At 40.1% G+C, this 22,003-nt stretch overlaps 1 protein-coding gene across 4 annotated transcripts in view; it reads left to right on the forward strand.

Moving 5' to 3' along the window:
• Positions 1–22,003, forward strand: part of CDKAL1 (CDK5 regulatory subunit associated protein 1 like 1) — a 628,275-nt gene that overhangs the window by 44,177 nt on the left and 562,095 nt on the right. The window lies entirely within an intron of this gene.

Genomic DNA, 22,003 nt, shown 5'->3' on the forward strand with positions numbered 1-22,003 from the left:
AGTGTATCCCCCCCGTACGCATCCATGTGCCACCCCCCAGAGAAGGTGGGGAATAGTTCCCACTTGCTGACCCTGCCCACTTTTTCCTGCGGATGCCACATGAACGGCGTCACACGGTGTGTACGCTTTCGTCTTCGGCTGCTTTCCCTCCCCGTGTTTTTGGGATTCGTCCATGTTGTTGCGGGTGGAAGTTTCATTTGCATCTGACAATGGGGATGTATACATTAGCAGCCAAATACAAGTTTAGTTTTACCTTAAAGCTGAGAACCCCGGGAATGCTTTTTTTAGGAGTTTTGTTAATGGAATTAATGACCTGAACTCCTATTTCTGGAGCAGCAGCCCCTAAGCCAGGGGCTGAGCCTGTGTTATATTCGGTTCCTGCTGTGGTTGTGCTTGCTTAGTTCTCTGTGGCAGACGTACTCAGTGAAAGTCTTGACATCTGATGATGACTTGATGTTTGCCCGAAGAAGCTGTCATGTGTTGTGAAATTCTGCTTGTGTTCTTCAGGACCGAGCGCTGTCTGTGGCAGGTCCTCAGGAACTCTCCGTGGAACGGCAGTGGGAAGGGCGCACTGGGTGGGAAAAGCTGTGCAGGAGTTGAGCTCAGGTTCCCCTCTCGCTGGCTGCGAAGAGATCGCCTTTGTACGTAGGAAGAGTCACGTTAACTTTCTCAGAGATGCTTCCGACCATGTGATGCGCTTGTTTGTGTTCAGACTTACATCAGTCTAGCTCTGAATTTTTATGTGTAGGTGGGTTTTGCTTGCGCTTCCGTAATACCTACAGACACTCTTCTAACTGCTTCACATCTATTTCATAATTCTGCAAAGCACCGATTTTTCCTTTTGAATCTTTGTTTCACACATGAGGCTGTTAGGCACTCAGAGATTTTAGGATTTTAGGACCGGACCAGAGTCGCATAGGTAGCAAGAGTGGAGCTGGATCCCTGCTTGGGCAGTCTGGTTTCAGAGACTTACCCCTGTGCGCCACACACCCCACACCTAACCACGTTTCTTACTTTTTTTCATCCTAGTGATGATGCTGGGTGAGTATTGGCGGGGCTAGTAGGCACTGACGATATCCAAACAGATGTAATGACTGGAGCTTACTTTTATGACTCTTATGATTCATAAAGTAGGTCTTGATGTTGCATGGTGGGGTTTTTAGTGTTTTTTTTTTTTTTTTTTGTGCTGGGGAGGATACTTAGGAAGGAGCTACTTACATATGGAATCTGTGCAGTAATACAGTGAGTATTTTAAACCTCAGCAAAACTAATCATGGAACCAATATTGTGCTTATTTAAGCCTGTATGTGTAGTGGATCGAAGCTTCTCAGTGAGCTGTCTGTAGATCCTGGGGGTGGGAGACTCACCGGATTTACTGCAAGGAATGTACTGGATGTTGTCTTAGTCATTGGCGGTTGAAAGTATGTTATCACCGTGAGGGGTCCTTGTCCTCAGAAAGATTCAACACATGTGCACTAGGTCCTTGATATTTGTGAATTTAGCATTTGGGGTTTCAGTTATTTTTGAGCACCTAGAACATCTGTGACATTTAGTAGTTTGTCATGAGAGTATCAGTTTCATACAACTCTGGGGTTCTGAGAATTAATAAAAATAATGTATATAGAAGTTAGTGATCAGGAGGCTAGAGTGTAATTTCTAGTCAGTTGGTTCATGAATGAACATAGCAGAGGTTCCCGCGTGTCTGTTTCGCTCTCTGATACTCTTGAATCTGGGAAGGTGTCCAAATGCGTGTCCCATGTCCAGGGGACACTGTTGCTGCCACTCCTGGTTCATGCAGGCCTGTGGGGTTTCTTCTCTGGACTTGGGCCTTCTGTGTTGCTTTGCTCTCTTGTCGTTTATGGAGAGGTTACTATTTACTTCTGTTTGGTCTTTAAAATGAAGTTCCTTTATATTATTGACTCCCCTCTCCAGGCTATAAGATAGGCCACTAATGGTGGTTACCTTTCTCCACTGCCGGTTAAACATTCTGGGTTTTATTCTTCCCTTTATTGCTGTGCTGTCACCCCTGTGTCTCTCTCCTCAACTCACAGTTAGGTTGGTTTCACTGATACTTTTTCAGCCTTTTACTTTTTTCATCTTAAAATACATTATTAAAATTTCTAGGAGGATCCAAGGTGTTTTTGTAGCTCAGCCTCCAGAGCCTAGGTCAACCCTTGATAAGTTCATTAGGTCTCTTTGCTTCCCACCAACAGTGGATGTTGTGAAAAACAAAAATAAAAACAACCCAAAAACCTCAAAAATAGGGTTATTGTCATTCACCCTTGTATTTTAAGCCAGACTTCCATTTTACCATGCTTTACTATAATTGGAGAAAAAGGGTTATCACATATTTATATTTTAGCAAATGTGTGCCTTATATCTTCTTGTTCGTGATGGTTATTCTAAATACATAGTTGTCTGGTGAAGGACTGTTTTTCTCATACACTGATTCATAAGATATTTGATTTAATAAGAAGCCTTATAATTCTTTGAATTTCAGAAGGGGCCATTTTTATAGGGCCTGTTGAGTGTACACTTCCCACGTAGAAGATACTGAGTTTGATGCTCTGGGGGACATAGAGATGAAGTTCTTTTCCGCGTTCCTATAAAGTATTCATCCTTTTAAGACTCTTGAAGATGTTAAGCTAATGTTTTGGGCAAACCAAATATACTTCCTATTGTTAGAGGTTAGTTAAGTATTTGAAAAAAGTTTATCTACTATATGGAGCTCTTAATTTATTGCAACTTTCATTAATCTTTTTTTTTTTTTTAATGCTGCTCCTCATGAAATACTGATATTAAATAGATCCAAGTAGTGTGACAGAGTCATTAGTGCTGGATGCTTCAGCAGCCTTCAGACCTGAGCAGCAGAGACTGACAGTCAATACAGAGTGCCTCTGGTAATCGTCGAAGTCTGATCTCCAGAGTCCATATTTTACATATCTGCGACTTCTCATAAATATCATGAAATTGCAGGTTTTGCTTCTTGCAATAAAGTACAAGTCAGTAAATAATGTTAGAACCTTAACACCCTGGTTTTTGGCTTAGCAATTCATGGTAATATCTAAAATGTACTTAACTTTTACTGTGTGCTAGGCATTATTCTGAGTGCTTACATACATTAACTTCATCCTAAGGATTAAGCATGGTTTTCAAAAATAAATACTAAATCCTTTTGGAAAAACCCAGAAGGGCCGTCTTGGAGACCCTGGGTTTGGGAAGTCCAGTCCCCACCTCCGTCCCTTCTTTAAAAACATGTACATACAGATACACAGATTAAGTTATTTTCAAAAACAAACCTAGCAATTCATAATTACTTTTTGGAGAGGAAGTATTTTCTTTATGTATATGACCCACAAAGTACTCTCTTTCTTTCACAAGACATTTTGCAGAGACCTTTTCGTGTGTGTGAACTAAATGTTAACATGTTGCTTAACTATTCAACATATCTGAGATACAGTGCTACAGGCTGGAAGAAGTAATTTTAAAAATGAAAAGATTTGGTCACTGTTTTTATTTTTTCAGTCATCGAAGGTGGCAAAACATGGATGACCCCAATATAAGATGATGCTTTATTTTCCCAATGAGAAGATTTAATAAACTGTTTGGATTAAGTGGAATATATAAACTTTAGGAATGAAGGTGAAATTGTCAGATATCCTCACATTTAGTTAAGTTATATATGCATAGTTAAAATGGCATTAAATGGAATGATTTTGAAGTTGTTACTTTTCCGGCCTTTCCTCTCTAGAATCACTTTTTGATTAGACTGACACAGTTTTCTAGACTTGATTTCCGTTTGACTTGTTTGGAATTCAGCATATTTAGAATCTATCCATGATACGGTCTCTAGAAATTTCTCCCAGGCACCTGTTCTTAAAATTAAAGAACAGTTGGTTTTGTCTTTCCTCCTGTGGAAGCATATACGTTGATCTCTATAGTGTAACCATTTATTATGCTTTTAAAAAATTAATCTTCGAAAGACTTGTTAAAAGGAAATGCAATACTTGCCAGTGTGAGGTAATATCCCTAGGAGTTAAACCGGGGTTAAATCTCACTGCAGCTGTTTTTACTGATTCTGGTGACTTCTCTAGGCTTTCAGAGGTCTTGTTGTTCAGGCTACTGTCTTCTCCAAGTGATAGTCTTGTTACTCAAAGTAAGGGAATTGAAAGAGTAAGAAAGAGCTCCTGGTAATAAGAAAGATCTCTGCGTGGATTTTATTAGAAATATAAAACAGTTCCATCTTTTCTGAGGGATAATTTCAGGAGGAAAAATAAACCATGCCTTGCATTCGAGCATGCTAGCTCGAATGTTCAGTAGCTAGCTAACACGTCTTGGGGAGAATAGATAGGTAGTACTTGAGCCCATTTTTTCCGTTGGTATACTGTCACCATTGTGTACTGCTTTTCCTTGCCATGAATTTAGCTCTTTTTACCTCTTTCTTCATTTTCACATTTTTCTGTTTCATATTATCTTGTTAGATTTTTTCCCCCTTTTGTCAGGTGAAGAATACTTACCACTACTGCTGTCTTCAAAACCATAAATATCTGTAACTTATTCAGGGTGTGAGACTAATGTTCTAATGGCTTAGAGGCTACCAAATTGATCTCTAGTACAGACTGATGTATTCCTGCAATGAAAGTTTCAGTGATTATTGCTTGCAGATTAAACTTTAATATTTGATATCAGACCTGTATAATGTGGAAAGCTAAAATACACCCTTAAAAATATTTGCATGATAATCTAAGAACATTTAGTAGGAGTGGTGGTAGAAATGTTTCCAGGATCAACACTTGAATGCTATGGGAGAGCAATTTTTTTTTTTTTTTTTTTTTTTTAATGGCTGGCAGGTGGCAGAGTTGAAAAACAGGTTTTTATAATGGAAATGCTAAGAGTCTTAGCTATAGTGGTGTGAATGGTATTGTTACAATAGATATAATAGATGTATTGCATTATCTTATCTAATCAGACACTTTTGTTAGAAAGAGCTCTCCTCCCCATTAGTTTTCAGCATGCTTGTTGCAGAGAATGGTTCTTATGAACAATTTTAGCTACTCACAAAATTTTGGAGAGTCTAAGGATATTTTGTTTTATCGTCAAATTTTAACAGATTTAATAAGCCTAAATGTATTTTATTAAAAATACCACTTTAAGCTAGGAAAGTAAGCATAGGAATCAGCCCAGATGTATTACGGATTAGAGATATGACTTTGTCCCTTTAATGAATACCAGTAATGTTGGCAGTGTTCTGCTGTTGTTTTTTGTTTTTTGTTTTTTTTAATGTTAGTACTCATATTTCACATTTGATTTGTTTTCAATCCTTACTCTTAGAAAGGGGCTCAGGAAATTGAATTACATCTTGTATATTTAGTTCTAATCTCATTCTTACTTTAAAAATCCTTACAGTTCCTAAAGGCTTTTGTAAATAGGGCTCTGTAGTGTCTGTGAGTCTGGGAGGCTACGAGGGAAATACCACACAGGAGTCAGGTTTGATCACAATGGGGAAGGTGCTCTGTAGTAGACTTAAAGGAAAAGGACTGCAGTTACGTTCCAAGAAAGAGTAGGACCGGTTGGCCTGTTTTGAGTAAACAGACTAGTGTCTGAGGGAGTCAGTCAAAATCAAAGTGGAGAGTTGCCATTTGGGGACTTCAGTCCAATGGGCAGGAAGCATTTTCTGCACATCTAGGTTGGAAATGGATACATCCTTCCTACTCCATCCAAGAGCGGCAGCATATGGAGGGGAGTGGGGATGGGTGCGGCTGTGGTTGGGGAGAGTGTGATGCCTTTTCTTCTGTGGAACGTTGAGCATCTATAGCACAGAACTGACTAGTAAGTCCTGCACCTATCGAGGCTTAAGCTGAGGTCCCTGGGTAGTTGGGTAGTTCTGAGAATGTATTTGTTCAGTGGAACTCTTGAATAATTTAATGTGTGCCAGCTTGCTAGTGCTAGAGACACAAGGAGGACCAAGACACAGTCTATTCTTCTGAAAAGCGGTCAGCCCAGTGAATCACACAGCTGTAGAACCACTGGAAGAGAATACCCATACATTCCCCAAACCGAATCTCCCTGCCCGCATGAATTTGCTTCGTGAACCACGTTGGGATCCAACCACTGCCTTTGAGGAACGGTGTGTGTCCTGAGACCAGCGCTGTCCCTTGTCACTCATCCCCTCTCTCTGCTCTGGGACACCGTCCCTGCAAGCTTTTCTCCTTTCCCTATTGGATTATTTTCCCTCTTTACTAGGCCATTCCTATCATCAGACATGCGGTAACGTATCTGATCTTAAAATAATTTCCTTCTTTGATGCCATATTCCTCTTCAACTTTTACATTTCTTTCTTCCTTTTTGTAGCAGAACTCCTCATAAATAGTGTTTATACCCTCTGCTTCGCCTTCGGTCTCCAGTTTACTCCAGTCAGGTACCTTTACTGAGATTGCTCTTGCCAAGTTCACCAGTGACCTCTGCGTGGCCAAGTGCGGCTGTGACTTCCGAGTCTTACAGTCTTTATCTGTTAGCATTTGACATAGCTGAACACTCTTTTCTTCTTGAAATACCTTTGCTGGGCTTCCTGGACACAAGTTCCTTTTGGTTATTCGATCTTTTCTCCTCTCACTGGCTGCTCCTTTAGTCATCCTTGCTGGTTCCTGCTCATTATTATGATACCTGATTAGGATATCCGAATGTTGCAGCCCCCAGGGTACTTCTTTATTTCTCCACCCATACCAAGCTGGAACTTTATGGAACTCCAGAGCTCTGAAGTACTGTCTGTATGCAGACGCTACCCAAACATGTTTTTCCAAATCAGATCTCTCGCTTGAACCCCGGACTCTCTGCTTCTGTATCATCTGAATTTGAGTCTTTAATAGGCGTGTTTATTTAACATGTCTAAAAGTCCCAATCTCTCCCACAGACCTGCTCCTCTGTAGTCTTCCTATATCAGTAGAAGAAATTGGTGTCCTGTGAGTTGCTTAGGGCAAAAATTTTGGAATCAAGGATACCTACTCTTGTTTTCCTATCCCACATTGAATCAGCAAATCCTGCTGGCTCCACCTTCAAGAGGTAGCCAGAGTCCTGTTGTTTATATCACGTGCATTTAGGCCACCACCTTGGTCTAGTTGAGCATCATGTCAGCTAGATTATAATAGTTGCCTGATTTCTCTCCTGCGGCCCCCACCAGTCTGTTTTCTACATAGCAGTCAGATTCTTTGAATACCTAAGCCAGATTAGTTCACTCTTCGGCTCCCGTTTCCCAGTGCTATCGAATGGAGTTTTCTGCAGGATGGAAATGCTCTGTTTTGTACTATCATGGCAGCTACGGCTCCATGTGGCTGTCAGGCACTTAAAATCCAGTTAGTGTAAGGGGGGGGCAACTGAACTTTAGATTTTATTTAATTTTAATTAGTTTAAATATAAATAGCCACATGTGTGAAAGCCATACTTTTTATTCATGACGACAGAGGTGTGAAGAGAAGTGGAACCCCTCTTGCTTCTCTGACTTCACCTGCCAACACTGTTACCCTAATTTTTTTGCTGTTCTTTGAGCATCCCCAAGCATGTGCTCATACATCCTGTTTTTATGCCTGGAATGTTCTTTCTCCAAGGTATCCACTTGTTGTGTTCCCTCATTTCAGGTGTGTGCTCAGATGTCACCTCATCAGAGAGTTCTTTCCTGAGCACTCTCTACGAAATGGCGCCCTCCCTCACTTTCTGTCTCCAGCCTTCTTTATTTCCTTTGCGTACTGATCACCACCCGATGTATTTATCGGTTCATGATCAGTTTCTTCCCCACGAGAATGTGAGTTCCGGGAGAGGAGGGGCCTCATGTGGTGATACAGTTGTAGCCCCAGAGCCAAGAGCAGTTGCCAGCCTGTAGTAGGCACTCAGTCAATATTTAGTTAATGAATAGTAATTGGAGTCAAGGTGATGTACTTCTGTTGGTGTATGAATGAAGGCTTCTTGTAGTTACAGAGGAATCCGTAATGCCTTCAGCCTCAGGACTTGGGAAGACTTGATAGAGCCAATAAAGTTGGAATTAGGCCTCCAACAAGCAATAGACATGTGTCTCATTTTAGTAGAAAAATTAAAATTATGTGACTGACTTTCTTTTTAGCTTTACCTTGTTTTAAATGATGGTGACATTTGGTGTATGAGTTCTGCTGTGTGGTGGGTCCCACGCTGCGCGCTGGTGATGCAAAGAATAAGATGAATGAGATGCTCTCACTTCCTTCCGGGAACTCCGGGTACCATATAGGGTAATACAGTGGTGTCCGCTGCTTGCAACGAGAGAAAAGTGGTAGAAGGTTCAAGTACAGCTCTATTTCTTCTAGGACTTTAAATGGTATGTTTAATTATTTCATAATGAAGAGCTTGATATGTAAAAAATGCATCAGCAGAAATGTCAGTTTCCATCAGCACCAGGTTTTTATTGACAGAGATCTAATTTTCTTTTCTACTTCCGTCCTCTTTGTCTCATTATGGGATGGGCGTTCTGCAGAAAGCTGAGACAATAAAATTCATTAATTGTCCTTAAACTTTCAGAAATTACAAATCTGAATTGTTGGGATTTTCATTTTGAAAGAAAAGCACCAAGATTACATGATAATTTTGGACTGCTGCAAAGTAGATACTAGGTGAATACTTAATGAGTTTAATGCTGATAAAACCCAGTAGAAATAGATTTGACACTGCCCCCTAGTTCCCTTTTCATTACATGTTGTTCATCATCATGTATTGTAGGTGATGAATGAGCTTTTCAAAAATACTCTTTTCTTTCCTACAACCCACAGAGTCTGTTCTTCAAAGCCACCTTCTTCATGCCTCCCTCATCCAAGAAAATTTATCTTTCCTCCTAGCTGCCTGTGTTACTCTTATTTCTTCAAGCCCACCTTTGAATTTAGGACTTGTAAAATTATAAACATTTATAAATGTTTGATCTCTATGTCCATGGAACAGCTTTAAAAATCTTCTTTAATCTCTGAGATGAGGCAGTTAAGAATAAGGCATCTTCGATTACAGAATTTCTTTGAAGTTTTCTTTCTATTTTTAGTTTTTCCCTCTAGCACTTCTACTTTCAGTAGCTCAGAGGTGGTTTTTTTTTTTTTTAAATTTTTTATTAACATTTTTTTCCCCCTTTTGCTTAGGTCTTTTTGGCAGTCATTCAAAAGTTCAGAGGCAAAAATTAGTAAAATTGTACTTTGAGTTTTGTTTGTTGTTTTCAAGCTCTGCTTTTCTACTAAGATAGTTGTTGCGGATGGAAGGAGATCTTTTAAAATATTTTCATCTATTTTACATTTTATTGCTGCTTCTTGTGGATATAATAGTCCTAAGCATGACTTGTTATTTTCTTTGAGTAGACTAGGAAGCTTAAATTAATCAGGATGTCTTGAGTATAGTTAGGCTACTATCCATTTTTGTTTTAAAGGATTATATACTTGGAGTGCCTGGGTGGCTCAGTGGGTTAAAACCTCTGCCTTCGGCTCAGGTCATGATCTCAGGGTCCTGGGATTGAGCCCCGCATTGGGCTCTCTGCTCAGTGGGGAGCCTGCTCCCCCCCACCCCCACCCCGCCACCTTTCTCTCTGCCTACTTGTGATTGATCGCTCTGTCAAATAAATAAATCTTCAAAAAAAAAAAGAAAAAAAAGAAAATTTCACTTCATAATAAATATTTTTTTTTAAAAAAGGATTATATACTTAAGTTTAGAAATGAAAATATAATTTTGGACTTTTATTTTGTGGCTTTACGTGAATCAAAGCCTAGTTCAGGCCATAATAGTAAAAATACCACTACAAGAAAAGGGTATCTTGTTCCTTTTTTCGCTCAGGTTGTCTTGTGTGAAATTGTTGGCGGTCTTTGTATCACACTCTCTTGCATATTTATGCTGAGCTTTTACTTCAGTGATGGCTCCGCTGTTTTCTCCTTTTTACTTAATATCATACATATGCATACACTCCTGCTAAGGAGAATTTCATTTTGCCTCCTGTTTGATTTTAGATGTAATCGAAACTCTTACTGAAAGCCTATGAAATTGAAAGGCCTAACTTTGTAAGTAGAGTTTCTGTTTCTTTAATTCTGTAATTAGTAATTATTGTTTCTCAAGTTTCCTTTGGTGGGTATTCTCATGGAACATTCTAGGATCCTGTAATACTTCTTGTTTGATTAGAAAATAATTCATGACTTGCCTCTCAGTTCTTTCGGAAAGCGGGGCCCTCCTCATTGACATCAGTGGGATTGAATTTCAGAAGAATATACCATGAAAAACACTTTCTTAATTATTCTTTTAGGTAGTTTTTTTCTCATTTCAATGAAATATGAAGGATAAAGCCTGAATTTATGTTTGCAAGTATTACAGAGTCATTCATTGACTGTAGAATTGTATTGCTCTGTTTGAAGCATTGGCAAGATATTAGAGGGAAGCAGGTAAGTGGGTGTGTGATGGTCCCAGGCTGTGTTATGTGCAAGGGCCATTTCATTACTTGCTGTGTGACCTTGAGGACATTGTCTGCCCTCTCTGTACCCAGTTTTTCTCATCCTTAAAGTAGGAAAAGAGTACCTACTTTATTCAGTTATTACGATTAGGAAATGAATTTAAATGGAAATATTCAGGATACTTAGCAGTGTACTGAGAAGAAACTCCTAGTAGGAGGAAGCTGCTACTGCTGTTGTGTCAATGTTCTTTTGTTAGTATCAACAGATAGGTCTGCGTTCAAATGCTTGGGTTGTCCTTTTCATAGTTGAGTGACTCTCCCAGCTTACCTGACTTGCAGTCTGATTTCCATCTTCATACCGAAGACTGTGTAGTATGGTGCCTAATAAGTCATCATGAAGACTAAAGATAGGGTATGTAAATGGCCTGCTATCAGGTAGAGTAGGTGGGGTGCTGTAAGTTTACTGATCCTCGTGGTAGTTTTTATATTGTTTCCTCTTGAAAACCCTGCCTGATAGCGGTTTTCCTTTTTCCTTCCTCTAACATTGTAGTATTAACTGTATCCTGCTAAGTGGATATCTAGAGAGTTTCTAAAAGGAGGAACTCTTTTGGGATTCTTAGGGCTTTAGACGTGATTGAAACAAATGTCTCTTAATTGCAGGCTGTGAGAGACATGGTGGGGATCATTAGGGTCCCACTACTGAGTGTCCAAAAAGGATGTGAGTGCTGAGCCAACATTTCCTTCCTCTTTTCTCTCCTATCTGTTACTCCCTTCCCTCTGTGCATTAATATCTGTTGTGAGGTTGTTACGGTAGCTGGAGTCACGGTGCAGGCATGGTAGTGCCTGCAGTAAGAATTGCGGGCCTTTTATTTTAGCCTGATGGCCTGGGGACCATAGAATGCCGCATAGACATTAATGGATTCAAAGAGCATCGGAGGCGGCGTTGGAAAGATGAAGTTGCATTTCCTTAAACTCTAATATTTGTAATGGGTCTAGTTACCAAAAGCATTGGCATAATTTGGAATCTAGGGAAGGCTGTGCTGGCAGCTAGTTTTGTAATAAATTTGCTTGCTAATGTCACATACTGATTTTCCTTGCCCCAAAAGGCAAAATTGTTTCTAAACCGAAACCTCAGCTTGCTGAGCCTAATACTGATTTTGAAGGCTGTATGGTGATGACAGAAAAATAGGTTAGAGCCATTTTTGAAGAGAGAGAATACGTTTGAACTTTTACATTAAGTATGGCATGTGCTCCGTGTCTGACACATACTGCTAAAGCAAGTCATTAATGACATGACCTCCTGTCATGAGCACAGACACGTTTTAAATGCATAAATGACAGCCTACGGAGAAATGTCTGTTGTGTTCATTACAATATACATACGAACTGGAGTCACATTAAACCTTTTGAATAGCTAATTTTATCAACTCTTAACAATTAGTTTTTAGCACTGAGAATAAAGGTAACTAAAATAGATTTACTACATGCTATATGATTTCAACCCCAGGAAGATGAAAGAGGACATTTATTTTTCATATATTTAAACATTGGCATTTCTACTTTTATACTCTTGGGGTTTGTATATAGCAAAAGAACTCAGTGAGTATTTTTGTTATTATAAAACTATAATTATAAAATGTACTTAATGCTTTTTAGTCTGCCTCAATTTAATCGCAGCCTGTTGGAATGTTAAAATTCCATCTTTAGCTTCTACAGTTAAAAAAAAATTTATGCTATTGTGGTTTATTTTCACATTTTATTTACATTTTTATTAATTTGATCTTTAGAATGGGTTACATTTTTACATGGTTTAAAGTACCTAGAATATAAAAAGACTTAGAGGCAGAAGTTTTGTTTCTATCTGAATACCTTAATTTCTCAGTTCTTTTACTCTTTCCAGGTAAAAACATTTATTAGTTTCTTGTGTATCATTCCATAGTTTGTAAAAATGCAAGTACAACCATGTATCTTTTTTCTCTCCTTTATTACATTCTGTTGTTTTATTTTCTCTTTATTATGTTTTAAAAAGTGGAAGTCCAGAGATAATAAGGTACGGGATAGTAAATATTAGATATTAGATAAGTACTTGGAAAGAACAAAATCACAGTATTTTTGTACTTGGGAACCATGCATTGAGTTTTGTGTATCCCTCCCTTTCCCTGTTATTTCAGGTTGAGTGTACATGTTTGCTTCATCTTCAGAAGAGAAAGTTCCTGGAGAAGACCTGCCCTTTCTGGAATTGTTTCTGTTTGACCCATCCTATGCAAACTTACTCACTCATGCAAACACTGGGTGCTTTATACAAATAACTACCACCTGTATTTTTTGTTTGTGTTTCTCAGAGGAGTTTTTGGTAAAATTTGCATAATGACTTGGCTCATTGAGCTTTGTATATTGTTGAGAGTTCAAATGCTGTGGATATGAAAGATTATAGTGTGTACCAAATAAAAAGGCTCTATGAGAGGCGACGTTCTCAGGATAACTCTGTTTTAGGTATTTACATCTAATTTGCATATTGAATCGACACCTATGATTATTAACCTAACTCCATTTACAGTTGATGAAAGTTTGCATAAAATTGGTGTTGATAGCGTAAGGTATAGTGAGCAGACCTTAACTCCTTATGTAGTAAGCGCAAGTCCCACTGTCGTGGTGAAAAATTATCTAAGCGCATTTGGTGTACTGATAATCTTTTCTAGAAATTAACTGTGGTATCCTGTCAGAATGTCAGAAACATGTCTGACGGTTTGCCTTTTCACACTGGAAATGGTGGATAGCATATTTCAAATCCTAGCAGCTGTGCTCTATCAAAATTTCTCTGTGCGGCTCTCATTCTTGGTAGGCCCATCATTCAGGAGGGGCTTGTGGCTTGTGATTTGTTTGATGATTTTGAAAGAAATTATAGTAACTTTATCCCTTTTATGTTGGTTCTTGCTTTGTTGCAGGCTTTCTTTTCTGGCCTTAACTGATAACTTCCCAATTATTTGGTCTTTTTAAAAAAAAATTTGTTGTTCGGGGAAGGTGCTTCTTTTTATTAAACGCTGTGTGGGTATGCGTGTGGAATGGTTTACTGGGGGCAGCACAGGTACAGATCTTTTCAGACGAAGTTCCTGGCTATTTACAAAGGTTGATTATTTCTTAGAACATTGATTGCCTCAGATTTGCAAAAGCAGAAGAAAATCACACCCTTATTTTACTTTTCTCCATCTGTGGTTAAACCTCCTGTCAATATATTGGTAAGGGTGTTAGGCCATTGACTAGGCCTCTGTATTTGAACAGTTTGATTCTGTCAGTTTCACTGAAGTCATTATGCTTTGTCCTAACAAAGGTGTTTTAATCAGGAGGGTACCACTTTCAGCGTGGTGACTGAACAAACATCAGTCCTTAAATAATACAATTTCTATTAAAGTTTTTCTTCTTTTATCAGGGGAGTCGTCTGTGCCCTTTAAGATTTTAATGAGATGGTAATTAAATAATACTCAAGATGTTTGACTTTACTTACAAAGTTTTGGTTGCCTTGAGCAAATCTCCTGATGTACAAAAAACCTGGATGGCGAGTATGTATTTTAAACAGTATTTATAAGTTACGTCTGGCTAGCAAGCACTCTTAGTGCTTATTTAAAGTATTAGATTTGTAAAATTCACTCTATGTACAATAGTAGATTAGGATGCGTGTTCTATAAAGAAGGGTATTCCTCTGTGAAACCTGGCATGATTTTCACTCCCAGATTCTGTGGTGTGCTCAAAGATAAACAGTCATGTCCTTAGTCCCATTGATCCCAGATCCCCTGAGGGAACTGGCAATTTCCCTTGGATGGCATTGCTAAATTTTCAGTTTTCTTTCTGCATTGTTCTCCCTGTGGCCCACACAGTTTGGTCAGATTACTGAGAAAGTCAGTGTTACTGATAAATGCTTTGTATATAAGTCTAAAAGTCCCAGTACTTCTGAGAAAGAGCAGAAACACATAATTAAATGCAAATGGTGGCAACTTTTAAAGTTTGAGTTCATGGAGATTAACCCAGTGACACTGGTTACTTGGGGTAGCACCGCGTGGGAGTCCATGATAAAGATCATAATGCTTATTTTTTTCTTTTAGGTAAGTTAATGTGTTTGAGGATAATAAGTTTTTACTTTGTTTTAACAAAAGATTGCTTTGGAGGGAGGATAGTAAGTGGTGATTAAAGTTTTGAGTTGAATGAGTGGAAGGAAAAAAAAAATAAACTGAGAGTTGGTTTACACTTGTCCTCGGAGAATGAGAGATCAGGGCTCTCAGAGCTGCTTCTCTGGTGGTGAGCTGGTAGTCGATGGGGATGAAGATGACGACGGTGTGAGCAAAAAGCTAGGAGGATTCAGTACTGGCATACTAATCATGCCAACCTTCAAAATTTAACATGCGCTATGGAACTGTAATGGAGGCAGAAACTCGTGATAGCATTTAACTCACGCGTGTCTTATAGCTAACACAACTGAGGCCTGTGTAGAATGGGACACCTTCACCTTGTGCCAAGTTAAAGAATCAGTGGCAGCCTGGAATCTGAATCTTGTTTATTCGACCCAGCACCACCGTCTGCACTGTCCTCCTTCCGTGCGGATGGCTCACGCAGAACTTTCCTGGGATACTGGATGGGAACAGGTGTGATTGAGAAGGGAGGTGGGAAAACCTGATGCAGAAGTGTGTTTCACAGTCTTGCTGCAGGCCGAGGCCACCGACAGTGAATAATAGTATCTCATGTAACAGTAAGGGCTTGCTGTGTGAGAGGCACGTGTACTTTACATGGAGTTCTCAAAAGAGAGCGATGAGGGTGGATAGCTTTCTTATACTATTTCGTGGATGCCAAAGCTAAGGGAAGAGGTGAAATAGTGTGCTAAAAATGCATACCTACTGAGTGTGGGAGCACAGGTTTGAATTACCATATCCCCCTCAGCTTCCCATGGTATGTCATTCAGCATGTAAGGGAAGGCCTTTCAACACATCCAAAGCCCTTTTCAACTCTTAACACCCTGGGACCGTTGGATTTTAACCCTTACTAAAAAATTTTTTTCTTTTCAGTTATAATATGCAAGGTTAGCTAATTGGTTTACTCTCTATCTTCCAAGAGGGGTAGCACTGAATCAGGAAGGTCTCCCGACTCTTAGGAAGAATTGAAGTTAGCTTTGTTGCTATTTGGGCCTTAGGATTTTAGGCTTTTCCTCATTGGTTAGTGATTTCTTTCTGTGGTGGTTTTAAACCATCTTTAAAATGGTGTAATTATAGTCCTTTGAGAATTGATGGCAAGTGGGCACGTCACCCAATTTCCCTTAGCTTGGAGAGAATTGGAATCCATGCCTGCGTCTTGTGTTTCCAGATTCTTTCTCTGGGACTTCTCTGAGATTACCGATAGGTTCTGCAAGCTTCACTTGCTTGTCCTGTCATTACCCTGGGATATCAGTTACCTGGGCTGGTTTGTACAGGGAGACGCTTAATTCTTACTCATCTTGGCCTCCAATTCCTTTTAACCATATTTATTGTATTCTTTTCTAATCTGAGGGAAGTGGTCACATCCAGTTTCTCAAGGCAAGGAAGAGAAACTCAACGGTAATCTTTTCTCTGGGTCTCCTTTATTATTTGGGACTATAGCCCTGTTATACTGATTAAATCTCAGAGGGGTGTAGGTTTAGGGAGTGGCATCCATCTGTTCCCACTGTGTTTAGAAACAAGGAGGATATTGTGAGCAAAGGTGGTATTCTATGACTTTCTCCCTCCTACCTTTTCCTTCTTCTCCCTATTATTTGCCTCTGGCAAGTACCAGTAAGAGAGTCACAGTGCAGACCTCGAGGAATTTGATGCAAATCTATGTCCTCTTCTGCAGATAATGATTTTTCTTTAGAGAAACAGCTCCTGGCTTGTACTGGGTCTCGTTAGAGACTGAATACCCAGTTGTGAGCAATCAGGTGACCATGTGGCCTGAGCTTCCCTTCATGAATTAGGTGTTTGACCCATTTTACCGTAGAGTGGGAATGGACACCAGACTCTGTTATCAAATAGAGAGGGTATACAGCAGGCCAAACTTGGGTGGGTCTGGAAGGGGTGGCTGGCTTGTATGAGCAGGTGGCTCAGGAAGCTTTGAGGCCAACTTCTGTTTCATTTTTTCCTTCAGACCATGCCTGTGGCCTCCTGGGAGTTCTTATGACCCGTTGAACAAAGAAGAAAAAAACTTGAGCCTGGTTTACAAATGAGTCTGTATGACATACTGGTACCACTCAGAAGCAAACATTGTAGCACACAAGCCCCACTCAAGACTGACCATGAATGACAGTGATGAAGGAAAGTCCATCTAGAGGGCAGAACTTTGAGCTGTGTGTGTGTGTTTTCCTACCGTATTTTGAGTAGGTGACCAGAGATAAAGATCTACATTGATTACTGGGCAGTTTCTCATATTTTGTCTGGATGATCAGGGACTTGGAAGGAAGAGGATCTGAAGACGGTGACCAGGAAGTGTAGGGAGAGGGTGTGTGGATGGCCCACTCCTAACATCCACAGACTGCGGAGACTGGATCCCCCCTGGATTGTGTGTGCTCCCACACCACAAAAGAGACGCTTGCCCTGCAGGGGACCTCGCCCATCACAGCCTCAAAGTCCCTGGAATAGCCACAGACTCTTCCCACAAATTTTCTTTCTCTGCCTATGGTGCTTCTGCTAGCACCACCGTGCGTGGATTCACAGAATACCTTACCCACTGTCCGGGCATTCTGTATTGCTTTGTTTCTGCTTGGAATGAACTCCACAACAAGGACCGTGTAGAGTGGGCTTATGTCCTCGGAATTTACTAGTCTTGCCATGTGCCGTGTATCCTGTTACTTGAAAGTAGCCGGCCTAATTGAGAGGTGGAATTGATTACTCAGTAATTACTCAGTAATTCATTATAGCACCAGTTGAGAGACACAATCATCGAAGGATGGGGTTCTCTTTTACAGGATGCAGGATGAACTTTGAGTTCTGTGGTGCTGTCTCTCCCATAGTCAGAGTTCATGGTTTTGGGAATCAAGGACTGAAAGTGAGAGGAGGTTTTTCTCGCTATGATACCTAACAATCCACTTGTAGAACTTTTGCTTCCTGTGCTGGGAATACTGGGTTCTGCTGGTTTGGAGATCTTAGTCCGCAAGGAGGATGTTTCCTCCAGGGGACACAAGACTGGGTATGTTGGATTGGAAGATGAGGCTGCCAGTTGGCCATCTTGGGGTCCTTGTATCACTGAGTCAATAGGGGGAAAAAGGCTAATTTACTTGCCAGAGTGATTGATCCTGATTACTGAGGAGAAACTGGATTGCTGTTATACAGTGGAGTCAAGGAGACAAAATCTGGAATTCAGGAGGTTTTCTGGGTTACCTTTTGGTACTTCCACTCCCAGGAGTTAAAGGTTAGTGGGAACCGACAGCAGTTCATAAAGAGCAGATGATCAACGCCTCCGATCTCTTGAGAGTAAATGTTAGGGTCATACTGCCAGGTGAAGAACCCAGAGCATCTGAAACAGTGTAGTCTTTCGTGCTCCCATTTGGGGTTTTTGTTTTTGGTTTTGGTTTTGTTTTAATCTTTAGGTCTGTGCTTAATTTTTAGAATGCATGTAATTCAGTTATAATTTTTTAGTGTGTGTGTCTTCTAATCCTAACATCTGTGTTAATTCTGGGTCCATTTTGATTTACTGATTTTTCTCTGCATTATGGGATTTTATTTTCCGTAGTTTTTTATGCTTGGTAATTTCTGGTTGGATGTTTGACATTGCTCTGGATAGTTTTTTGTTCTTATAAATACTCTTCATTTTTGTTCTGGGATACAGTTTGATCCTTTTGAGCCTGAGCAGAACTGTGCTCAGTTCTGTGTGCTCTACTCCGTATTCCACAAGTCTGGTTTTCCCGCTTGACTGGAGAGAACAGACATTCCTTCCAGCCCTGAGTGAGCTCTGGGCACTGTTACCTCCATTCTCTCTCATCATTCTTTACCTAACTTTGGGTAGCTTTCTCATTACCCATTGATTAAGACCCGGACAGAGTATTTGAAGAGCAAAGAGGGAATTCTTTTACCATGTAGCTGTCTCTAGTACCCTGTCCTGCAAACTCTAGCAAATCTTGGATCCCATGAACTCTGAACTCCAGTCTTCTCATGGTGCAGTCCTCAGGACTGTCCTGGTCAGCTACAAATCAGACATAGAAATGCTCTCAAGGCAGTAAGCTGGGACCCACTGGGTTTGTATCCCTCCTTCCCCCAGGGGTCATTGTCCATCATGTGATGTTCAGTATCTTAAAAACTGTTGTTTTATGTATTGGCAAATTTTTTGGTTGTTTCAGATGGGAGCTTTTAGCATCATGCTTAAGATGACATATTCATGGAACACTTAATAGGCTAAGAGTAAACCAAACAAACAAACAAACAAACAAAAAACACCAAAAAAACCCATGTTGATTATTTAGAAAGTTAAAAGGAAAGCATTCTGCATAATGGGAACCTGTTTTTAGTAATTTATAACCACTTCTTTATCACGGCAAGATAATTTGTTTTTACTGAAGATTGTGTCTCTCCAGACTTTTTCCTTGTAAGTTGTAGAGCATGGGGAAGAGCAAAGGCAGATAAGATTGACCTGATTGCCTCTGCAAGTTTGTATATACAGAGAAGCTGAATGTGTAGAATTTCAAGCAGGTAATAGAGAAGTCTGGATGTCATTTATCTGAGCACCAAAGAATAGTTTGTGAATAAATGCAGAATGAGAAAAGCAAAGAATCAAAAGAGAAGCTTTAAAGTACAATATTCCTAAGGTCTTGTCATAAGGATGTATTTCTGTGTTTGTTAACAACTTATTTGAGGTCTGCTTAGTGTGTGTTGGGAAATTAGTGTGTGTTGGAAAATTGTATCAGTCTGAAGGAGTTGATCCTAAAATGCTACAGAAGAGTTAGATACCAGCAAAAGTGGGGAAGGTTCTTGAACTTTCTTTGGGGAAGTAAGTTAACTTTCATGAAACTTCACAGTATCTCTTTCAGTTCTGGGCAAAAATAAAACTGCCTGTCTCCCACTGAGGTTTTAAAAGGTATGCTGGCTGTTTGTGTGAGTTTTCTGAAGTGAGGTTTTATTTATTTGGCTTCTTTTTGCCTTACTCTGTGCCAGTGCTATACATATGTTGTCTCCTCTCGTCCTCCTGACAAATCTGGTGAGGTGTGTAGTGTTAATCTATCCTAATGATGAAGGGTTTGGGGCTTAGGTAGCTCACTTAGGGTCAGTGCTAGGCAGTAAGTGGGGATTGTGCCTGGGATGTTGACTCCTGATCTTGATACCTTACCATTGCCTAGGTTGTGTGTTCGTAGTTGCTTTTTCTGAAAGTATTTTTGTCTGTTACCTTCTTTCTTGGGTAGAGAGCAGAAACTGAACTGAAAGTAGTTCTTAGGTTATCAGTTTCTTCTGGTTACCAAACTAACACATGGTATGGACCAGGAAGCCTTTCTCACTGGGTTTTGCATTTTCCCTATTATATTTGTTGAAATGCCCATACTTGTTTTGTTGACATGGCCACATGTGTTTCTAGATAAGATTATTACATGTTTTTAAATGCAGACTTTAATCACTTAATTATGCCTTCTTATTAAATGATCCATAGCCTGTCCTAGGTTTTTTTAATCAGGTGGCACTTGGAGTCATAACTTTAGTACTGTAGGAGAAAGATTCAGAACATCCCCTTTCACCCAGAAAATCATCTGAGCTCAAAGCACAATCTAAACACTATCGAGGCAGAGCTATTAATAGAGGGGATGGTGGCTACAGGTGTTTGGCTCTTTTTCCTGGGGGTGGAGGTGTTTGTAATAGAATAGTGCCTGGATGTGTGTGGGTTGCATTTTGTTTGTTTCAGCTTTGTGTATTATTAAAAATACCACAGATAATGGTACGCGAGATAGCTCCTCACAGAGAGCTCGCAGTCGTTTAAATCCAGCTGTGTTCTGTGGTTCCTGAGAGAAATGAACCTGTGTACAGGAGATTCTAGGATACTAAGGAAAGGAGAAGTTTAAAGTCGATCTCATACGTGGTTTTACTTCTAGCCCTGTCAACAGTCTGTGGCCAGAGCGGAGAGTGTTCTCGAACTAATAAAAATAATTTGCATTGATGGTGACATTGGCACTTTGTGTACTTTTGTTTTCTTTGGGATACTCTGTATTCTTTATGAGGCTGGGAATTTTAAGAATTTGAGGGTCTGCTCCTACTTTTAGCACTTTGCAGGTTTGTTCCTGATTCCAACTTAGTATCGGTGTATACAACTGCATGGCATGATGTTTTCATCTATCCCGAAATAAACAAGTAAACAAAATCCAGTGTGTTACATCCTTGATAAGAACACTATGTTGTTGTGGACATATGGTTAGTCATTAGTTGTATTCAGTAGTATACTTTCCTCATCTAACAGCACCATCTGTTAAAACTTTGACTGATACCAGTAGAGAGAGGAAGCAAGTTATTTTTTAGCTCTCAAGGGTGGACTAAATGAGACCGTGCCCGAGGCTGCCTGCGGCCCAGTGCTTTACAACTGGTTTGGTCAAACAACCTGAGCTGTAGTTCTTGGGAAACCCGCTCTGGAGAGCCCAGGATAATGCTTGTTTAGTGTCTTTATCTACTCTTAGCAAGGGTGATGTTTTATAAAAAAATAAATAACATGATTAAGTTATTCAGAAAGATTTGCACGTTATGCTTTGTTTTAATGCTGTCACACTGCTGGTGGTTTTGGTTGGTGATTGCATTGAGCGTAATGAAAGTTGGAAAAGGTGTTTTTGCAAGGAGGCGAACACCTTTACGAGAAAGATTTTTTAAAAAATATATTATTTATTTATTTGACAGAGAGAGAGAGAGAGATCACAAGTCGGCAGAGAGGCAGGCGCAGAGAGAGAGAAAGAGAGAGGAAGCGGTCTCTTTGCTGAGCAGAGTTCCCGATGCAGGGCTCGATCCCAGGACCCTGAGATCATGACCTGAGCCGAAGGCAGAGGCTTTAACCCACTGAGCCAACCAGGTGCCCCAACGAGAAAGATTTTTCATAGACTTTCGGATTTGGGATGATTTTGTACTAATAAGTTTTAAAATTATTAGACGTCAGGGTGCCTGGGTGGCTCAGTCAGTCTTAAAGGTTTGACTTCGGCTCAGGTCATGATCTCGGGGTCATGAATCAAGTCCCATGTCAGGCACCCCGCTGAGCAGGGTGACTCTTTTCCCCCTCCCTCTGCTCCTCCCTTCCTCTCATGTTCTCTCTCTCCCTCAAATAAATAAAATCTTAAAAAAAATAAAAATTTTTAGACATTTATAATTGATCCTCTTCTGGTCTTTGACTTTATGTGTATTATGAAGTAATGTTCTGCAGCATGTATGAAACTCTTGCAGAATGATTGGCCCTGCCAGGGGATGGTGGAGGCAGTTCTTCACAGCCTCTGTGTGTGCGTGTGTGCATGAGTGTGCTTGCGTGTGTGATAGTGGTGTGTGTGCTGTCACTGTCTTTTGCTACCTCTGCCAGGGCTCCTGAAACACTTTGATTTTTATTAAATACTTTTGACTTGGGAATTAGGTGTGGTCTCCTCTT

The sequence above is a fragment of the Lontra canadensis genome, unplaced genomic scaffold (assembly GCF_010015895.1).
Source record: "Lontra canadensis isolate GAN:19392208 unplaced genomic scaffold, GSC_riverotter_1.0 scaffold21, whole genome shotgun sequence".
Classification (NCBI taxonomy): domain Eukaryota; kingdom Metazoa; phylum Chordata; class Mammalia; order Carnivora; family Mustelidae; genus Lontra; species Lontra canadensis.